The sequence below is a fragment of the Lolium rigidum genome, chromosome 1 (genome assembly GCF_022539505.1).
Source record: "Lolium rigidum isolate FL_2022 chromosome 1, APGP_CSIRO_Lrig_0.1, whole genome shotgun sequence".
Lineage (NCBI taxonomy): Eukaryota > Viridiplantae > Streptophyta > Magnoliopsida > Poales > Poaceae > Lolium > Lolium rigidum.
This window is the reverse complement of record NC_061508.1, coordinates 267378266-267399969: the sequence shown is the minus strand read 5'-3', so window position 1 is coordinate 267399969 and position 21704 is coordinate 267378266. Positions and strand designations below refer to the sequence as shown.

Genomic DNA, 21704 nt, shown 5'->3' with positions numbered 1-21704 from the left:
TACTACCTCTGTCCATAAATAGATGCCTGAGATATGTCAAAATCTGGATGTATCTAGACGCTATTTAATGTCTAGATACATCTGGATTTAAACAAATCTTAGACATCTATGTATAGACGGAGTATTATTTTTACTACACTTGGCTACCACCAGCAGAAACTAAGCAGCTAGCAGTAAATACAAATAGGAGCGGACAGTTTGGAGGAGGACAGGGATGCGTCGTTCTTTCTGTCGGGCGGAGTAGACATCACCAGACGACGGCGTCAACCCTACGTCCCTACAGGCCTTTCGAACGAGCGCGCTAGGGACGGGGAGTGACACCCATTCCTATGCTTCCTAAGATGCATAGGAGATGAAAGGTTGGAGCAGAGTCGGCATGAAGCCATGAACACAGGCGAGGAGCGGCCGAGCCGCGGAGCTCTCAGCCTGCAAGTCGGGGAAGCACCCCACGGCAGCGCCTTGGACGCCTCCCTCCTCCGCCGCCTCTATGTCGGCCAATTCCTCTCCAGATGGGGCGCACGGTGCGCCGCTGATGGATGGCCGCAACCATCCACCAAGAGCTTTTGAGTTTTGACCTATGCCATGCTAGCTACGTGCGGGTCTGCGACAATGTTTTCATCAGTGATCGTGTCTGTGTTGCAGTATGTGGGAGTTCTCGGTGGGACTCTACATGATCCGCATCCGGCCGGACTCGCTGCTCTTTGCGGCCGTCTACGGCGTCGTCGAGTCCTCCTCCGTCGCCGTCTTTGGCCCCATGGTCGGCACCCTCGTCGACAGGCTCACCTACATGCAGGTTCGCTACCTAATCCTCAACAAATTTAACACAATATACCACCTAAGTTTTTGGCCTGACTGCAGGTTTTGGGCCTATGGCTGGTAGTTCAAAGCTTATCCTTCATCACGGCTGGGGTCTCAGTAACCGCTCTGCTAATCTTCCATAACCTGAGAAACACAAACTTCCAGGTCTTCGTGGCACTAGTCGTCGTGACCAACGTGTCGGGGGCGCTGGCGGCGCTCTCGACTCTTGCCGGCACCATACTGATCGAGCGAGAATGGTACACAAATCATCCTACATCATGCTTAACTAAAGGGGGAAACACCACATGTTGAAGAGCAATTTCATTATCCAATATTCTGCAGGGTGGTGGTGATCTGCACCGGGCATCCGGTGGAGGTGCTGACAAAGATCAACTCGGTGATCCGGAGGATCGACCTGAGCTGCAAGCTGCTGGCTCCGCTGATGTCCGGGTTCGTGATCAGCTTCGTGTCGACGCAGGCCTCCGCGGTGGCGCTGGCGCTGTTGAGCGTCACCTCTGTGGGACTGCAGTACTGGCTCTTCGTCTGTGTGTACAACGGCGTGCCCGCTCTCGGCGAAAACGTCCAGCAGAGAAGAGAGTCGGCGGCGGCGGTGGCTGCGGTGCTGCCGAAGTCTGAGATCGTTGCCTCGGCAGAGGAGGAGGTGCAGAAGCACGGTGAAGAGGACGGGTCAGGTTGGAGGGTGCGTGCGACCAACCAGCTCTCGAGTCTGCCCTGCTGGGCGTCCTGGGCTGTGTACATGAGGCAGGAGGTGATGCTGCCAGGGGTTGCTCTAGCTATCCTGTACTGCACTGTCTTAAGGTACTTAACCATGGTCAGATTCACTCCATCTTCTCAGCAAAACCTACAAACGTTTTTGTTTCCATTGCTTCTGCAGCTTCGGTACGCTGATGACGGCAGCTCTGGACTGGAAAGGCATCCCAGCATACATGATCAGTCTGGCTTGGGGGTTCAGCGCCATTGTCGGGATCGGCGCAACCTTGCTGTACCCGGTCGTGCACTCGTGGTTGTCCACGCTCCGAACAGGGCTCTTGTCCATCTGGATGCAGGCACGTCCTCTGTTGCCCCTTCTTCCGAAAATGTACACGCATGTGCAGGTTTAATTCCTACACTAGTGGGTGTCGGAGATGGAACGATGAATTTTCTGATGGTTACCTTGGCAGTGGTGCTGTCTGTTGATGTGCGTCGGCTCCATCTGGGTGAGCGGCGGTGTGGCGTCGGCGTGGGTGCTCATGGCTGGCGTCTCGGCGTCGCGCCTCGGCCTCTGGATGTTCGACCTGTCGGTCACACAGCTGATGCAGGACAATGTCCCGGACTCGGATCGGTGTGTCGTCGGCGGGGTGCAGAACTCGCTTCAGTCCATCTTCGACTTGCTCATCTACGTCATGGGCATCGTCATCTCCGATCCCAAGGTACTCGCACCATTCTCTCAATTCAGTTAGTTGTTTCATAGCGGGGTACACGATGCTTGACATTTGAATTTGTGCAACCAAACAGAACTTCAGCAAGCTGATTATGATGTCCTTCTCCGTGGTGACCTGCGCGGCGCTCATGTACACGACGCACGTGTATCGCATACGAAGCACATGTTCCACCTGGAGGTCCGAAAAATCCTTTTTGAGCTAGCCAAGGATGAAAAGTAAGGAAAGTTGGAAAGGTCTGATACAAAGGAAAGGGTTGCGAGCCTTAACGGTTTCTAATATAGATGTTGAGGTGCACCTGTTCCCCACCGTCACTTGTAGAAGGTATGGCGTGATGGACTTTGCCAAGATCGACTGGTGCAATGATATATAAATCCACTCGCATCCTCAGGCTTATGATTCCAATTTAGCTCATGGTTAAGGGCATTCACCAAAGTCATATTGAGGGAAGCCACCACAACAATTTATCAATTAAGAAATAGGTTTACATTGTTTGCTAAATGGCGGGCCCACGTGCCAAATAATTGACTGAGAAGGCATGGAAGTCCCGATATATATTGAAAGCATAATATGTTTAAAATAAAAAAATAAAGAGTTTTTTTTAACCTAGGGACAACTGTAAAATTAGTGATAAACAGCTAGGGCGCACACAAACACAGCCAAGGACGTAGAGAGTGCAACTATACACAAACATTAGAGAAACCTCACAGGAGAGGAAACTAGTAAAGAGGCCAAGACATCATAGAAACTACTAGCCAACACCACTACTGTCACCAAGCGAACTAAGATGCAGCTCCTTCAACTTGTCGTCGGAACCGATCTTATTTTCACTACAAGAGGAATTTCGTGCTTCTGCCGGATCCTCCCTATCTCCTGATCGAGCTTGTGTAGATAGATATTGCCTGGTAGGGCCGATAGTAGTACACTGTTTGGGATGGAGTCAGGGCCCTTCTCACCCCCTACGAGTCGTCCGGCGGAAAACTGTTTCTGAGTGGGGTAAAAGAACTTGGAATCGTCGATCTCTTCCTTCAAGATTGAGATGAATCGATGTCGGTCGATGGTGTGAAAACACTTCCTGATGTCGAATTCCAAAAACCAGCGAGAGGTTCCCCACTCTTCTTTGATCCGTCTGAGGGCCGAGTGGCAGCCTCGACCCGAGCGGAAGTGCGATGTGTCTGGAAACTCGGGATCAAATTTCCATGTAGATGATTGCCTCTAGATAGCAGATTTCATTGCAACATCAGCAAGAAAGCTATCTACAATGGAAAAGGATTAAACATCACTCTATGCTGAAAGATGTGGTCATTACGGGTGAGCCAAAGTGTCGTGCCCCGAGACCGGATGTGGATCAGACAGCCACCGCACGCCTATAGATCGAGAAACATATACACGTGTAAGGCTTAAAAAGTAGGAAAAACAACACAGTGGATCTCGAGAAGCTCATATAGATATTAAATTAAATGTTTCTTTACATTTACACAATAATTAAAACAAAAAAATGGCCTCTTTCCTCCCGCTAGTTCAACCTATTCTCCGACTGACAACCTCTTCTCCACGTGTATACTAACTCCTCGACCGTATCAAAAAAACATAATAGAGTTCGATGACTACAACAAGTCATACCCAATAAACAAACTTGCTTTAAAAAAGGTATTCGTTTAAAAGCATGGTGCCACACATCTTTACTATTAGAGTGAAAGCTGCGTATGACTGGTGTCACACATCTAATTAATTACGAAGAGATGCCACCACAGTTATCCCGTCCTCCTAGCGTCACACTAACAAGTCGCCACACATGCAACCCAGCGTCTAACAAAAACGAGTGATCTGCTCCAACGTCTGGCATCGCCCCCCTCATTTTTCTCCTAATCCGAGATTTGGTGTATGGATATTGGATCGGGCGCCTCCCTGATGCATCTTCTCGGATGCGGGGTTCCCTTGCTGGTTGCTCTCACAATCGCTCCGGCGACGCAATTGTGGCTCCAACTCGGAGATGAGATGCCTTGCGTTTGAGGCCTTCAATGATGAACGGCTCTGTGGTGCTAGGATCTGATCCTCCCGGGTTTTGCCATCAGTAAACTACCAATGCATCCAGTTGAAGATCACAATATCACAAAACCGGAGAAATAACCTCACTGCCTCCCGGCCGACCGGCCCTCCCCCGCCTACCGGAAAGCAAGAACTCCATCTGTCCACGACCAAGGTGTCAACCCCCAACCAAGCGAGCCAACAACCAGGGAGAGGAGAGAAGAAAAATCGTCATGGCAATGATCGGGTGAGGACTAGAGGCCGCTCCCATCGGCCGGCGGCGCGGTCGCGTTCTCTGACGAACCCACCTCCTCGATTTGGATTCCTGGAGCCTGCGTTGTCATGGATCTTCTGCCCGCGCAGCTCCTCTTCGCCGCAATCTTCGGCGGGTATTGGCCGCAAGCCTCCGCGCAGCTCCTCTCCACCGCCATCTTCGGCGGGGAATGGCCGCCCACGCCCGTGCGGCTCCTCTGCTTCCCGCCAATCTGGCTCCCCGGCGAACCCTCGTAGAACTCCGGCAAGCCCCAAGACAGCTATGTGTGGGCGCCTCAGCGTTTGGACGACCGAGCAGCGTCAACGCTGCACCTGATCTGAATAGGCCTGGTACTGATGCTTCCCCTCTTTGTTCTCTTATAATTCAGTGCATACATACACTAGGAATTTTGATCGGTTTGTGAAGATTCAGAGATTCATTTGCCCGTGCATTAATCACTAGATACTGCCATTTCGGAGCAATTCATTGCCATTTTTTGGTGAATCTGACTGTTCTTTCTAATTATTGTAACTGCTACGTGTTCTGTCTAATGCACTTTAGGGCTATCAGTATTACTAACATGTCATACTTCACTTCAGAACCTTCGTCACTTTATTGTCATGACAGAACACCATGTCCCACCTGCTGTCATACATCCGCAGTTGAGCCGCCCACAGGCGCCTGAGGATCGCAGCTTGCATCTCGGTTTGGTACATGCATCTTGCAGGTTGTGCCTGATAAACTTGAACTGCAGGTATGTCTCCTTTTGCACCTGATGAATTCATTTGCTCTCTTGCAATGGTCAGACGAAGCATCAATTGTTACGTGAATTTTGTTACACCTCATATTTAGCCGCCGTGATAGCATAATTCGATCACCATGCAGAAACTCATGGGCACAATTGTTAGAATTGTCTCTTAGTTGTTTTGATCTTGCCTCCTTATGCGATTTAGCGAGTTGTTAAACAAACTAGCACAGTGGCCCTCGCAAATGCGAGGGCATCATTTTTATTTGCTTGAAAGTGTTTGAAATATAAATTTGTTGTTCCATGCATATACATGTTATGAGAGTGAAAGTTATTATTTCTATTTTTAAATACTGTAAGCAAGCATACATATTTTTATTTTTGGTTTAATGATTGTTATGTCATCTTGAAAATTAGGACTTCAATGATTTCCTGAATGGTCATTAACACATGAAACTTTATATAATAAAAATAACATTCTTGTAACTCGCTTACTTTATATGACACGTCTCAATGATTGGAAGAGAGAGTGTAAATGGCAGTTGCTAATGTTTAGTTGTATAAAAGTGATTCGTCTATCATAGATTATCAAAAGTTGCTCTTTTTTTCGATAAAGGGCGCTTTCATTACTTTAGAAAAGTATTACACCCGGCCTCTGCATAACCCGATGCACACAGCCGCACACACACACACCAAGTACCAGTCTGTTACAAGAACTGAAAAAACAAAATAAGGACACCCTCCTACGGCGCGGGAGGCTCTATCCGTAGATTACGCCGCCAACCATGTCGGGAAAAAATATCCTTCGCCACATCCTCCAATCGTGTAGATACCTCCATAAAGAGGTCGCGACTCTCTACTCGTTGTAGCAAAGACCACGAACGGAGCAAAGCGGTGGACCGGTAGATAACCTGCAAACAAGAAGAGTTAATATCATGGAAAATCTTGTCATTTCTACATAGCCATAGCGACCAAATAATGGCAATCGCCCCCACCCGAATAAAAGTTTTGAACCTACGCTCCACCCCATTGAGCCAGCTGCCAAAAAGATGCGCAACGCTCCGAGGTGGGTACAAGGTAGAACCTATTTGGGTTATTGACCATATAGATCTCGCAAATTGACATTGGAAAAAAAGGTGATTGATAGTCTCATCGTGAAGACAAAAAACACACTTTTTACTACCTTGCCAATTACGTTTCACAAGATTGTCCTTAGTAAGAATAACCCCTCTACGAAGATACCAGGTAAAGACCTTTGTCTTTAATGGAATCTTCATGGACCAGATTTTTTTATTATTTACAACTGGCGTATCAAATTGAATCAATGCTTTATACATAGAATCAACAGAGAATCTACCATTCTCTTTTAGATTCCAGCGAACCACATCAGACCCATGCGTTAACTGGACCCTCTCGAGTCGTTGAAGCAACGTATTCCAGGATGCAAGCCTGGGCCCTATAAGGTCACGTCTGAATGACATCTCCAATGGTGAATTTTGCATCACTGTTGCAATGGTATCAGACTTGTGGCGTACAATACTATATAAAGCTGGATACTGTTCCCGAAGAGTGGTATTACCTAACCACTTATCTTCCCAGAAACGTATCTGAGATCCATCCTTGATAGAGAAAGATGTATATGGAAAGAAGAATTTCTTCGTTGCCATAAGACCAGCCCAAAAGTGTGAGTCTCCAGGTTTCCAGATGACCTGGGACAAAGCCTTCGAGCCTACATACTTTCTTTTGAGAATTGTTTGCCATATACCTTCTTCTGAAAGAAGCTTGAATAACCATTTTCCAAGAAGGGCTCGATTCTTGACCTCAAGATCATGAATCCCAAGTCCTCCCTGGTCTTTTGGACGGCAAACTACATTCCATTTAGCCAGTCGATATTTGTTTTTCTCGCTATCTCCTTGCCAAAAGAATCTAGATCGAAAGTAATCCAATCGACGCAAGACTCCTTTAGGCAACTGGAAGAAGGAAATCATATACAGTACCATATTACTTAGTACTGAGTTAATGAGAACCAAACAACCACCTAGAGATAGTAACTTTCCTTTCCAACTCGATAAGCGCTTCTGAAGTCTTTCCTCGACATGTTTCCATTCAGCTAAAGTGAGTCGCCGATAATGAATCGGGATACCCAAGTAACTGATAGGAAACTGACCAATTCCGCAGCCAAAAAGTTCAGCATACAAAGAGGCCTCATCGTGGGCTTCGCCGAAACAAAACAATTCACTTTTATGGAAGTTAATTTTAAGACCTGAAAGCTTCTCAAAAGCTGATAGGATCAGCTTAAGATTTTTTGCCTTTTCAAGATCATGTTCCATGAATAGAATTGTGTCATCAGCGTATTGAAGGATAGAAAGTTGTGGTGACCCGGCATACCACTGCATGGTGTAGTATGCAAGTCTGATATAACACCAATGAAACACCGTTCCACTAGTATTATATCGCTCAGAGTGGTACAACAGAAACATATGCGGGTCCAAGGCATGTCTATAGAATTACAACAATGACTCTGTTACATAAGATCAGCCTCCTACTTTACAATGAGGTAAAACTGCAAATAAACTCCAGAAGAACGACTCGTAGTCTAATTCTATCACGAACTCTATTTGTAGAGTATTTGACTAGCTATAGGGCTATGAATAGATTCTAGCTAAATAGGAGCTAGGTTTAGGAAGCTAGTTCCCTTCTATGGCTAAACTATGTTTTCTCCTCGTTGGATGTGATATCTGACTCCACTGACGGGGTCCTGTCTCTTGAAGTAGTTGTTGACTCCTCGGCCTTTGAGTTGCACTGTAGATCCTCCTTCGATGCATCCATACCTAGCAGGGATTTAAGAGTGGGATGAGTACGAGCGTACTCAACAAGTTCATTATAGGAAAGAGGTGTTTAATGCACTAGCTACGGCATTAGACCGGAAAGTCTAATACCAATGCAGGTTTTCATAATCATTTCTTCAAGAGGTTGCTTTTATTCGGAAGAACTATGTCCGTCGACCTTCACCGGTTTACTAGAACTTCATGGAGCTCCTTTCCGGCCGCGTTCGCGATTCCTTATCCGGAACGAGGAGTGACGAGTCACGGTTCTTTACACTCTGCGAGGTGTGTTGCTTTACCCATAAGAGATCTTAACCTTGGTGCCAACCGGGGCGACCCGTCCACACTTCCTTTGGTGTGAGGCCCGGTATAAGGTCTAGCCAATCATGTTCCTCCGCTACCTCGAACACCCACCCTTTGTTGCATACCCCGACCCTGGGTCCTCGTCGGTCCCATTATTCCCGTAATTTCAGGGTGGACCCCGACCACGACAACGAGTTTGGGACTCGTTAACCAAACTCCTTCGCCGGTAGCCGCAACCCATCATAGACCACATTACCGTGGGGAATTAGAAGGGGATCCCCACCCTCAAGTTGTTCCGCAAGCAGCAACCGCTACGGTAAGCAACGAGCTATACCGTGGGGAATTAGAAGGGGCTCCCACCCTCAAGTTGCTCCGCAAGACACAACCTGCTACGGTAAGCGCATCCGTTGATGAACGAGAGGTGGAAACACTTTTGACTACTCCGTCCCACTCCGGATCTTATGGTTAACACGGGTATTACGGCACAAGAATCACTGGCGACATTTGTTGTTTAATCCTAGATGGATATTAACCCTTGCAATGGAACCTCCACCATATCAACACAATCCATGGTTCCATTGCCCACCACATAGTCATATTCATAATTATGAAAGTAGTGGTTTTGGTTTGTATGCAATAGTGATAACCATAATACTTTGCAAGTAATTTGATAGAAATACTCGAATGACATGAGCAAGTGATGAACTTGCCTTTCTTGACTGCAAGATTATGCAGACAAGGTCTTCGATACGCAATAACTCCAAATTCTGAAATATCATCATCGTCCGGTAAGGACGATGTTTAAAAGATTGGCAAGGATGCAATAATGCATAATAATGAGATGCAATCGCTCTAAGCGTGACCTAACCCCGATGATTTGGGGATCAGTGAGTTGTAATGATTGGTTCAGGGTGTGTTGCACTTTTAGAGTGATTCACATACAAGGTTCTTATTCAGGTGTGATTACTTGGTATTATCAACAGGTAGTTAATAGAGCATAATAATCAATTGAGCACAAAAAAGAATGATGATTGGAATAATATTAACAAGTAAAGAACAGTGGTCAGTTTAGTACTATATGGCATGGTTAATGATTAATTATCATATACTTTAAAAGAATAACTTTTGAAGAACATGTTCTTTAATAAGGAACAAGTATGATAATTAAGTGGGTGGTTTTCTATGGTTGACTATGGCTGCATGTAGTTGCTGGAATAGGTATTAGATGGATCCCAACAAAGTTGGATTCATCAACACCTAGGGCTTGTAGGGTTAAGATAAGCCTAGGCATTCTAAGCAATTTATTTTACTTGGTGGTTGTCAAGGTGGGTTTATCTTGCTAGTGATAGCTGGCTAGGGTTTATAGGTCCTTATAAGCAGGGTTGATGATGATTTCTTATCTTCTTCAAAAGAATAACTTTTGAAGAACATTCTTCTTAATTAATAAGAAGTATTTCAATTAAGGTTGAGGTTGTCTAGGATTTACTGTTGGTTCTGTTAAGTAAGGAATAATTGGCTTCTGAATAGGATGGTTGATAGTTGGTATCCAACACTAGTAGGGTTTAGTGGAGTAGGGAATGTAATACAAAATAGTAGGTATGGTTGTTGTTAGGGTTCATCACAATGGTGTGATGCTAAAATAGGAATGAATAAGGCTTGATGGCTTTGGTAAAAGGATCTAGGGTTTACATTTGGTTATTCCTACTTAATTATCTAGGTCTGGTTGAAGATGAACACATGGGATGTTAATTAGTAGTGATAGGGTTCCCATATCTTATGTGGATTTGAACTAGTATTTAGTTGCTAGATATGAATCTATGATTACAAATGAAGTAACATGATCACATGTTCTAACCTAGGGTTTAGGTTAGAAGCAAACTAGGATTCATATGAATTAATGGAGCTAGGGTTTGGTGCATAATTGAATTAGGGTTTTGGGTTTCACATGAAATGATGAGGTTCTAGTTTTCTTTCTTATGGAACTAGGGTTTACTAATTACCCAATAGTCCATGAGTTAATAACTTTATTAATAAAGTTGAAGTTATTAATAGCTTTGAAACAAAAATAATATTAGACTTTTTATTTAATTATTTTTAAGGAATTAATAATTAAGGTAATTATTAATTAGGGTTAAATCTCTCTGATAATGATTTAACAAAATTAACAAATAAAGAAAATTAGTTTTAATGGTTTCTTTATTTATTTACTGGTTTTTTATTTAATTTGGACACTTTTCTTAATTTCTGAATTTTAATTTGCATTTTGAATAAAATTAAAGGCTTAATTATTAGTTTTAAAACAATTAAATTTTTATTAAAAATAAAAATTTCAAATTATATTTTTATTGAATAGAGTTTACTTTTCTAAGAATTTTGATACCTTATTTATATTTTTCTGACTTAAATTGGATTTTCTAAATTTATTTGAAGTTTCTGGAATAATGAGATTTAAATTAAAACGGAGAATTGACTGAATGTACCCGGTTAGGCTACCCGCAGGGACACTGACCAGTGGGCCAGTGGCCAGGTCAGTCGCCACATCGGCGTGGACTGGGTCAAAATCGCCAGCGTGGCCAGGAGAACCCCCTGCCGGCGATCAGACGGCGACGGCGCCGCCGTTCCTGGGCTCGCGCGGACGAATTACCCACACCAACTGAATCAACTCGCCGCGGTGAACGCAATGGTGCCAGTGCCACCCCTAAATGGTCGCCGGAGCTCGCTCGCCGGCGAGGCCGAACGGCGGCGGACACGGGCACACGCGGATAGAAGGCTACGATCGACGATTGGATGCAATAGGAAGCTCAGTAGGTGCGTGGGCTCACCGTGAGCACGACGGGCATGTCGGTGTGGTCGATGGAAGTCTGGTTCGCCGGAATTCATGGTGCCGGCCGACGGAGGGTTGAGCTCGGTGACGATGCTCCGTGATGCTCCGGCACGATTCCTTCGGGGAGGAGCAAGAAGAGGATGGCGATGACGATGGTGTCCTCGGCGAGGCTCGGGTGGTCTCTACCGACGGCGACGGCCGGAGTCCGTACGGCTAGGGTTACGGAATTGGGGCAAATGTGAGGCAGAGGAAGAAGAAAACGAGCCAGGGTTCGTTGTAGGTCCTTTATACTTCGCGGGAGCACACCTCGTCACGACGCCGAGCTCTAGGAGGCTGCCAGCGCGAGGGAGAAGAGGATCACGGCTCGGTGCTGTCCTCCATGCAAGAGATGAGGATGAGGACGACCTCCTCTCTCAGATATTTGACGAAGGGGTAAGTGGGTTGGGCCAGGCTGCTATTGGGCTGCGTTGTTGGGCTCGACTGCTGGGCTGCTGCTGGGCTGCGTCGGTGGTAAGGCCCAGGTAAGCCTCTCTCCATTCTTTTCTTTGTTTTCTTTTTCTTCTTATTTTCTATTTTTGAATTCTGATTTAATTCAGATTTGATTCCTTTTGTATTTTGCAGGTATTTGAATATATCAATCATATAAGGAATAGTTCAAGGTACTGTAGATACTATAGTGGTGTATAAGAATGTTAATATGGTATTATAACATTGGTTTAATTATTATGATTGGAACTTGAGTTTGAATACCCATATGGACATGTATTTGAATATTATCTTTGTAAATCTTCAAATTGTTCTCCAATGACAATTTTCTTATTTATTGATATATAGGGTTTTCTTTGGTATTTCTTTGCATGAAACAATTGCAAAGTAATATTTACTAATGGATTTCTGTTAAGAGGGAATTTAATGGCATGACTTCATGTGCTAAATTATTTCTAAGGACTTGACCTCATATTTGATAACTTGATTACTTGCATATGATTCTATGTGAATTCATATTTATTAAGGTCTTGTAGGTTGGATTATAACCATATTCCAAAGGTAGCACTAGGATTATATTTAATAACACCTAGAATTACTTGGAGTAGATATTACTCACACTATGGTTTAATTATATATAGGACTTAGCATTAGGTGGCTCTTATGTTTTATAATTGAAACATTGGATTTATTTAATGAACCATTAGGGTTCTAATGCTATTTACCTAATGTCAATTGGTTTGAATCTCAATTATGACCTGGTTTTATATTATGATCACCATAGTGATGCATAAACTAGGGTTGAGATTTAATTCTGGTTTATAGATTTGAGATGACCCCATATTGCATTAGCTAGGGTTTAATCTCCCCTAACCAAGGTAATATGGTTAGTTGCTTAATTGTTTCTGTTCTACTTTAATTACTAAGGATTTGAGAGTTGATTCTATCTTATTTCTATTATATCCTTAGTCTATTGTTAAAGTAACTAAAGTAGCTATATTTCTTTTTATAGTTAACTTTGGTTGTAATGATGAATGGTTGCTCACCATATAAATTATAGGCTTTAACTCTAAGCTTTTCTTGTGGTTCTGAAGTGAAGGATAAGTGGAATGTAGATGTGGTAGAATTGTACTTATGATCACCAAGTGATTCACAAGTTAAGGTTGAGATCTAAGCCTAGGGTTACTTATTATTGATCTCCTTATAATTTCATGTGGCTGATGATATCTGCTGATCCTGTTAGGGTTTAACTTATCCTCACATGCTTCAAGAGCATGATCATGATTAAACATGATCCACTTGTTCTTGATATCCTTACCTCAAGTTCTTAGGGTTTATGATCATCACTCAATTTATAATGATCAAGGTTTGGCTTCATAAATTATTTCTATTGGAATGGGTTCTCACTTCCATGATCAAGCATTGTCTTGATCAACTAGGATATATTACTTCTATATTACTTTCTAGGATGGTCATGGTCATGGTTGTCTCAATAGTTTTATATCCCAGGAAAATGCCCGAGATATTCGCTAGGGTTCTATTCAAGCAATGATGATATGGTCATCAGGACATATGGATAGTTCTCTCTCATTTGGGAAGGACTTTAATACTAACTCTGAGGTTAGGCTCCATAGAGATTGATGTGATCATCAAAATCTATGTTTAACATAATTGGTTTCTCTCTCTAGGGATTGTTTTGATTAACATCCTAGGGTTTCTCTTAAAGATGATGATTTAAATATAATATCTTGGAATAGAAAGATATATATTTATAGGGTTGGTCTTCTTGTTATGTTTCCAATAATGAAGTAAAATGAACACCATGAGGTTCATGGTAGGATTAAGGATTAGTTTAAGACATGGAAAATATAAGTGAAGAATGGTTTCCCAATTATTGTTACTTGATTTCCAATTAATTGTAGGTTCATATGTTATGGCAGGGGAATTCCATATTATGATCTCGTTATAAGATCAAGCAATTGATCATTGAGTAAAGTGTTGTTGTGTTGAATATCAATTCCATTTGATCTAACCCCTTAGATCAAATCCTCTCTACCCAAAACAAGGTTTTAACAAAGTCACATTGAGGTTTATAGCGCTTGACTTGATGAGCTACTTCAATTCCACCAAGGTCAAGTGAAACTTCGCCATTCTGTGATTGTTTTACTTTAAAGCGCGAAAATTCCCTGCATTTTCTATGCATAAATGCAATGCACACATCTGTTTCCTCTATTTTTGTAACCCCAATACCTGGGATATTACAGTCTCTACCCCTTAAACTAAACTTCGTCCTCGAAGTTTGATCACTCTCACGTTTCCGAAGTGTAGATCTGACTTGTGCAGACTACGACTTTTCTCGAACTCCGTGGTAATCTTACTGGATATAATTGAATACATCCCTTGTCCAGATTCTTCCTGGAATCCATTACTGTTTGACATCAAACAACTATTACTTCCTTTACTTCCATGATTTCCTCCAATATTATACGCTTGTTTCCTTTCTCATTGAATATTCAATGATTGAGACTTCTTCTTGTCTTGACAGTCTTAATTGAGGACTAATTGGATAACATTTTCCTATTTGATAAAATAGGTCTTTGTTTTTCCCTTACTACCAGAATTGCAGTAATGGTGCTTAATAAGGTACTAACTATGGAAATGATTTTGATGGTTTCTTTTACTAAGAAGGTTAGACTCATTTAGCCTATCCAATCATGGTTCATAGTTGATACCTATAACTATTTTGGGTTATTTAGGTTCCATGAAAGGAATCATTCTATTAGTCTGTGGTTCTGGTATGGTCAATTTCCTTCGGTCTTTGGTCTTCTTGAGCTGTATTTGGTCTATGGTATTTTCTTCGTCCAACTTCTTTATGCTTAACTTATTTGAGCTTTCGTACTTCTGAGTAGATATTACTCACTTTCTCAAGTTAAAGTCAAATTCTTACTTCCTCGAGGTATGAACCTCGGCTTCTGGTCTGACATCCTTCTGAAAGTAATGTTCAACAATCTTATGAAAATAAGATCGAACTTCCTCTCAGTTCAGACCTTCTTCTTCTACCTTACTCAAAATATTGAGTTATGGTACATAAAACTCAATCTTTACTCTACCCCTTAGAGTTTTCTTATGGTCTTCAACTCCTTTACTTCCAAGTATTGGACTTATGATTAGAATATTGGTCTAAGTCTAGTTTACGATTTATATTCCTCTATGGTTTTACGAAGAATCTTTGTGGTGTATCCACTCAATTGTGGACATCCAATGTGAATCTTTTGACTAAATATTTATAGATCTAGCTATTTGGCTGACAAGATTTTTATTTGTTCACAAACTTTTGTTACAACTAATTAAATCGTGGACTATTTGTAATACCAACTGATACCAAACTGTGGTTATTATACCAACTGTGGCTATTTGATATCTAAAAATGGATTCTATTATAGGTTCCGATCAACTGGACGAGACATCTTCTACTTTATCTCGCAGTATTAATATTATACCAATTGTGGTCTTCTGATATCGTCTATGGTCTTCTTATGTCTGCTATGATTTAATATATCACCTTCCTTCATTCAGGGTTTATTTTGCAAGAAAACCACTAGCTGACACTATGATTATAGTATCCTAAGTGATTTCCCATGCATTCCCTCTTCCAAGTTGACTATGGATCTGCTTCAGCTTCACCATAATCACCATATTTCTTACCTTCATGCTTCTCATTGAAGGAGATATGCCCTAGAGGCAATAATAAAGTGGTTATTATTTATATCTTTATGTTTATGATAAATGTTTATATATCATGCTAGAATTGTATTAACCGAAACATTAGTACATGTGTGATATGTAGACAACAAGAAGTCCCTAGTATGCCTCTTAAACTAGCTTGTTGATTAATGGATGATTAGTTTCATAATCATGAACATTGGATGTTATTAATAACAAGGTTATATCATTATATGAATGATGTAATGGACACACCCAATTAAGCGTAGCATAAGATCTCGTCATTAAGTTATTTGCTATAAGCTTTCGATACATAGTTACCTAGTCCTTATGACCATGAGATCATGTAAATCACTTATACCGGAAAGGTACTTTGATTACACCAAACACCACCGCGTAAATGGGTGGCTATAAAGGTGGGATTAAGTATCCGGAAAGTATGAGTTGAGGCATATGGATCAATAGTGGGATTTGTCCATCCCGATGACGGATAGATATACTCCGGGCCCTCTCGGTGGAATGTCGTCTAATGTCTTGCAAGCATATGAATGAGTTCATAAGAGACCACATACCACGGTACGAGTAAAAGAGTACTTGTCGGAGACGAGGTTGAACAAGGTATAGAGTGATACCGAAGATCAAACCTCGGACAAGTAAAATATCGCGAGACAAAGGGAATTGGTAATGTATGTGAATGGTTCATTCGATCACTAAAGTCATCGTTGAATATGTGGGAGCCATTATGGATCTCCGGATCCCGCTATTGGTTATTGGTCGGAGTGAGTACTCAACCATGTCCGCATAGTTCTCGAACCGTAGGGTGACACACTTAAAGTTGGATGTTGAAATGGTAGTTCTTGAATATGGAATGAAGTTGGAATATTTGTTCGGAGTCCCGGATGTGATCCCGGACATCACGAGGAGTCCCGGAATGGTCCGGAGAATAAGATTCATATATAGGATGTCATTTTATGTGAATAAAATGTCGCGGAAGGTTCTATGGAAGGTTCTAGAAGGTTCTAGAAAAGTCCGGAAGAAACCACCAAGGAAGGTGGAGTCCACAAGGGACTCCACCCCCATGGCCGGCCAACCCTAGTGGGGAGGAGTCCCAAGTGGACTCCCCTTAGGGGCCGGCCACCCCCCACATGGGAGGTGGGAATCCCACCTTTGGGTGGGAGTCCTAGTTGGGCTAGGATTGCCCCCTCCTATGGAAGGATTTGGTTCAGGTCTTATTCGAAGACTTGGACACCACCTCTTGGGGTTCCACCTATATAATGAGGGACAAGGGGAGGGGGCCGGCCACCTAAAACACCACCAAGGTGGCCGCACCCCTATAGTGGCCGGCGCCCCCTCTCCCCAAACCCTAGCCGCCTCGCTCCTCCACTTCCCGCACGCTTAGCGAAGCTCCGCCGGACTTCTCCACCACCACCGACACCACGCCGTCGTGCTGTCGGATTCAAGAGGAGCTACTACTTCCGCTGCCCGCCGGAACGGGGAGGTGGACGTCGTCTTCATCAACAACCGAACGTGTGACCGAGTACGGAGGTGCTGCCCGTTCGTGGCGCCGGAACCGATCGTGATCAAGATCTTCTACGCGCTTTTGCAAGCGGCAAGTGAACGTCTACCGCAGCAACAAGAGCCTCATCTTGTAGGCTTTGGAATCTCTTCAAGGGTGAGACTCGATACCCCCTCGTTGCTACCGTCTTCTAGATTGCATCTTGGCTTGGATTGCGTGTTCGCGGTAGGAAAATTTTTGTTTTCTATGCTACGTTTTCCTACGAGTGGTATCGCAGCCGTGTCTATGCATAGATGGTTGCACGAGTAGAACACAATGGTTTGTGGGCGTTGATGCTCTTGTTATCTTTAGTTGAGTACTTTGCATCTTTATGGCATAGTGGGATGAAGCGGCTCGGACTAACTTTACATGACCGCGTTCATGAGACTTGTTCCTCGTTCGACATGCAACTTGTATTGCATAAGAGGCTTTGCGGGTGTCTCGTCTCTCCTACTATAGTAAAGATTCAATTTACTCTTCTATTGACAACATTAGTATCAACGTTGTGGTTCATGTTCGTAGGTAGATTAGATCTATATCGAAAAACCCTAAACCACGTAAAATATGCAAACCAAATTAGAGAGCGTCTAACTTGTTTTTGCAGGGTTTGGTGATGTGATATGGCCATAATGTGATGATGAATATGTATGAGATGATCATTATTGTATTGTGGCAACCGGCAGGAGCCTTATGGTTGTCTTTAAATTTCATGTTGAGTAGTATTTCAAAGTAGTTGTAATAGTTGCTACATGGAGGACAATCATGAAGACGGCGCCATTGACCTTGGTGCTTCGCCGACGATGATGGAGTTCATGCCCGAAGATGATGGAGATCATGTCCGTGCTTTGGAGATGAAGATCAAAGGCGCAAAGACAAAAGGGCCATATCATATCACATATGAACTGCATGTGATGTTAATCCTTTTATGCATCTTATTTTGCTTAGATCGCGACGGTAGCATTATAAGATGATCCCTCACTAAAATCTCAAGATAATAAAGTGTTCATCCTTAGTAGCACCGTTATCAAGTCTTGTCGTTTCGAAGCATCTCGTGATGATCGGGTGTGATAGATTCAATAAGTACATACAACGGGTGCAAGACAGCTTTTGCACATGCAGATACTAAGGTGGCCTTGACGAGCCTAGCATGTACAGACATGGTCTCGGAACACATGATACCGAAAGGTAGAGCATGAATCATATGGTTGATATGATGAACACTTTGAGTGTTCGCCAAAGAAATCACACCTTTTCTCGTGATGATCGGGTTTTGGTGCGGTGGATTTGGTTCGTGTGATCACTAAGACAATGCGAGGGATATTGTTTTGAGTGGGAGTTCATCTAGATTTTTAATTATGTAGAATTAAAATTTGAACTCAATTTGTCATAAACTTAGTCTAAACTATTGCAAATATATGTTGTAGAGATGGCGTCCCCAATCAATTTTAACCAGTTCCTAGAGAAAGAAAAGCTTAAGAACAACGGTAGCAACTTCACCGACTGGTTCCGTCATGTGAGGATCTTCCTCTCTGGCGGAAATCTGCAATATGTGCTTGATGCACCGCTAGGTGACCCTCCCGCGAAACTGAAACCGATGAAGTAAAAGCTGTTTACGCGACTCGGAAAACTCGGTACTCTCAAGTTCGGTGTGCCATCTTATGCAGTCCGGAATCCGATCTTCAAAAACGTTTTGAGCACCACGATCCTCATGAGTTGATGAAAGAGTTGAAGACTATTTTTGAGACTCATGCGGCCGTGGAATGCTATGAAGCATCGAAACAATTTTTCAGCTCGTATGATGGAAGAAGGCAGCTCCGTTAGTGAGCACATGCTCGCCATGACCGGGCATGCGAAGAAACTCGGTGACTTGGGAATAGTGATTCCTAACAGACCGGGGATTAATCGTGTCCTTCAATCACCGCCACCAAGTTACAAGAACTTTGTGATGAACTACAATATGCAGAACATGAACAAGGAGTTACTCGAACTCTTTGGCATGCTAAAAGCTGCTGAGATTGAGATCAAGAAAGAGCACCAAGTGTTGATGGTCAACAAGACCACCAGCTTCAAGAAACAGGGCAAGTCTAAGGGAAAATTCAAGAAGGGTGGCAAGAAAGCTGCCACGCCTCCCGTGAAACCTAAGAACGGCCCTAAGCCCGATGCTCGAGTGCTATTACCGCAAGGAGAAGGGACACCGGAAGCGTAATTGCTCCAAGTATCCGGCTGATCCGAAGAGCGGCCTTGTCAAGAAGAAGAAAGAAGGTATATATGATATACATGTTATAGATGTTCATTTCATCGGTTCTCGTTCTAGTACACGGGTATTTGATACCGGTTCGGTTGCTCATATTTGTAACTCGAAACAGGAACTAAAGAATAAGCGACAACCGCCGAAGGATGAAGTGACGATGCGCGTTGGAAACGGATCCAAGGTCAATGTGATCGCAATCGGCACACTTCCTCTACATCTACCTTCGGGATTAGTTTTAAGCCTAAATAATTGTTATTATGTACCTGCGTTGAGCATGAACATTATATCCGGATCTTGTTTAATGCAAGACGGTTATTCATTCAAGTCTCGAGAATAATGGTTGTTCTATTTTTATGAATAATATCTTTTATGGTCGAGCACCACAAAAGAATGGCTTATTTCTGTTAGATCTCGATAGTAGTGATACGCATATACATAACATTGATGCTAAGCGAATTAAATTGAATGATAATTCTACTTATATGTGGCAATCGTCGTCTTGGTCATATTGGAGTGAAACGCATGAAGAAACTCCATACTCGATGGATTACTAGAATCACTTGACTTTGAGTCACTTGATAGATGCGAAGCATGTCCGATGGGAAAAATGACTAAGACTCCATTTTCTCGGTATGATGGAGCGAGCTACCGACTTATTGGAAATCATACATACCGATGTGTGCGGACCAATGAGCGTAGCATCGCACGGTGGTTATCGTTATGTTCTAACCTTCACAGATGATCCGAGTAGATATGGGTATATCTATTTCATGAAACATAAATCCGAAACTTTCGAGAAGTTTAAGGAATTCCAAAGTGAAGTAGAAAATCAACGTAACAAGAAGATTAAATTTCTACGATCCGATCGTGGAGGTGAATATCTGAGTTATGAGTTTGGCATGCATTTAAAGAAATGCGGAATACTTTCACAATTGACACCGCCGGGAACACCACAACGAAACGGTGTGTCCGAACGTCGTAATCGAACTCTCTTAGATATGGTTCGTTCTATGATGTCTCTTACTGATTTGCCGTTATCTTTTTGGAGTTATGCATTAGAGACAGCCGCATTCACTTTAAATAGAGCACCATCAAAATCCGTAGAAACGACACCGTATGAATTATGGTTTAATAAGAAACCTAAGTCGTCGTTCTCGAAAGTTTGGGGTTGCGAAGCCTATGTAAAAAGGTTACAACCGGACAAGCTAGAACCCAAAGCGGAGAAATGCGTCTTCATAGGATACCCTAAGGAAACTATAGGGTACACTTTCTATCACAGATCCGAAGGCAAAATCTTTGTTGCTAAGAACGGAACCTTTCTTGAGAAAGAATTTCTCACTAAAGAAGTGACTGGAAGAAAAGTAGAACTCGATGAGATTGATGAATCTATACTCGTTGATCGCAGTAGCGCAGATACGGAAGTTGTACCGTACCGCCTACACCGGCAACAGAGGAAGCAAATGATAATGATCATGAAACTTCGAACGAGGAAACTATCGAACCTCGCAGATCGACAAGGGAACGTACCACTCCCGATTGGTTTGATCCTTGTCTAAATGTCATGATTGTGGATAACAATGATGAGGACCCCGCGACGTATGAAGAAGCGATGATGAGCCCAGATTCCAACAAATGGCAAGAAGCCATGAAATCCGAAATGGGATCCATGTATGATAACAAAGTATGGACTTTGGTAGACTTACCCGAGAGCCGAAAGGCCGTCGAGAATAAATGGATCTTCAAGAGAAAAACAGATGCCGATGGTAATATTACTGTCTATAAAGCTCGACTTGTCGCAAAGGGTTTCCGACAAATTCAAGGAGTTGGATCTGCGATGAGACTTTCTCACCGGTAGCGAAGCTAAAATCTGTGAGGATTTTGTTAGCAATAGCTGCATTTTTCGATTATGAGATTTGGCGGATGGATGTCAAAACGGCGTTCCTTAATGGAGACATTGAGGAAGAGTTGTATATGGTACAACCCAAAGGTTTTGTCGATCCTAAAAATGCCGACAAAGTATGCAAACTTCAGCGTTCAATCTATGGACTCGAAGCAAGCATCAAGAAGTTGGAACCGACGCTTTGATAAGGTGATCAAAGACTTCGGGTTTATACAAGTGTCATGGAGAGGCCCGTATTTACAAGAAAGTGAGTGGGAGCTCCGTAGCATTCCCGATATTATATGTAGATGACATATTATTGATCGGGAATGATATAGAACTATTAAGCAGTTGTTAAGGGTTATTTGAATAATAGTTTTTCAATGAAAGACCTTGGTGAAGCATCATATATATTAGGCATCAAGATTTATAGAGATAGATCAAGACGCCTAATAGGGCTATCACAGAGTACATATCTCGGACAAGATTCTAAAGAAATTTAGAATGGACGAAAGTAAGAAAGGGTTCTTACCTATGTTACCAGTGCAAGGTATTGAGTAAGACTCAAGGACCGGCTACGGCAGAAGAAAGAGAA

At 42.9% G+C, this 21704-nt stretch overlaps 1 pseudogene; it reads left to right on the top strand.

Moving 5' to 3' along the window:
• Positions 1–384: 384 nt before the first annotated feature.
• Positions 385–2459, top strand: LOC124658483 (annotated as a pseudogene).
• The last annotated feature ends 19245 nt before the right edge of the window (positions 2460–21704 follow it).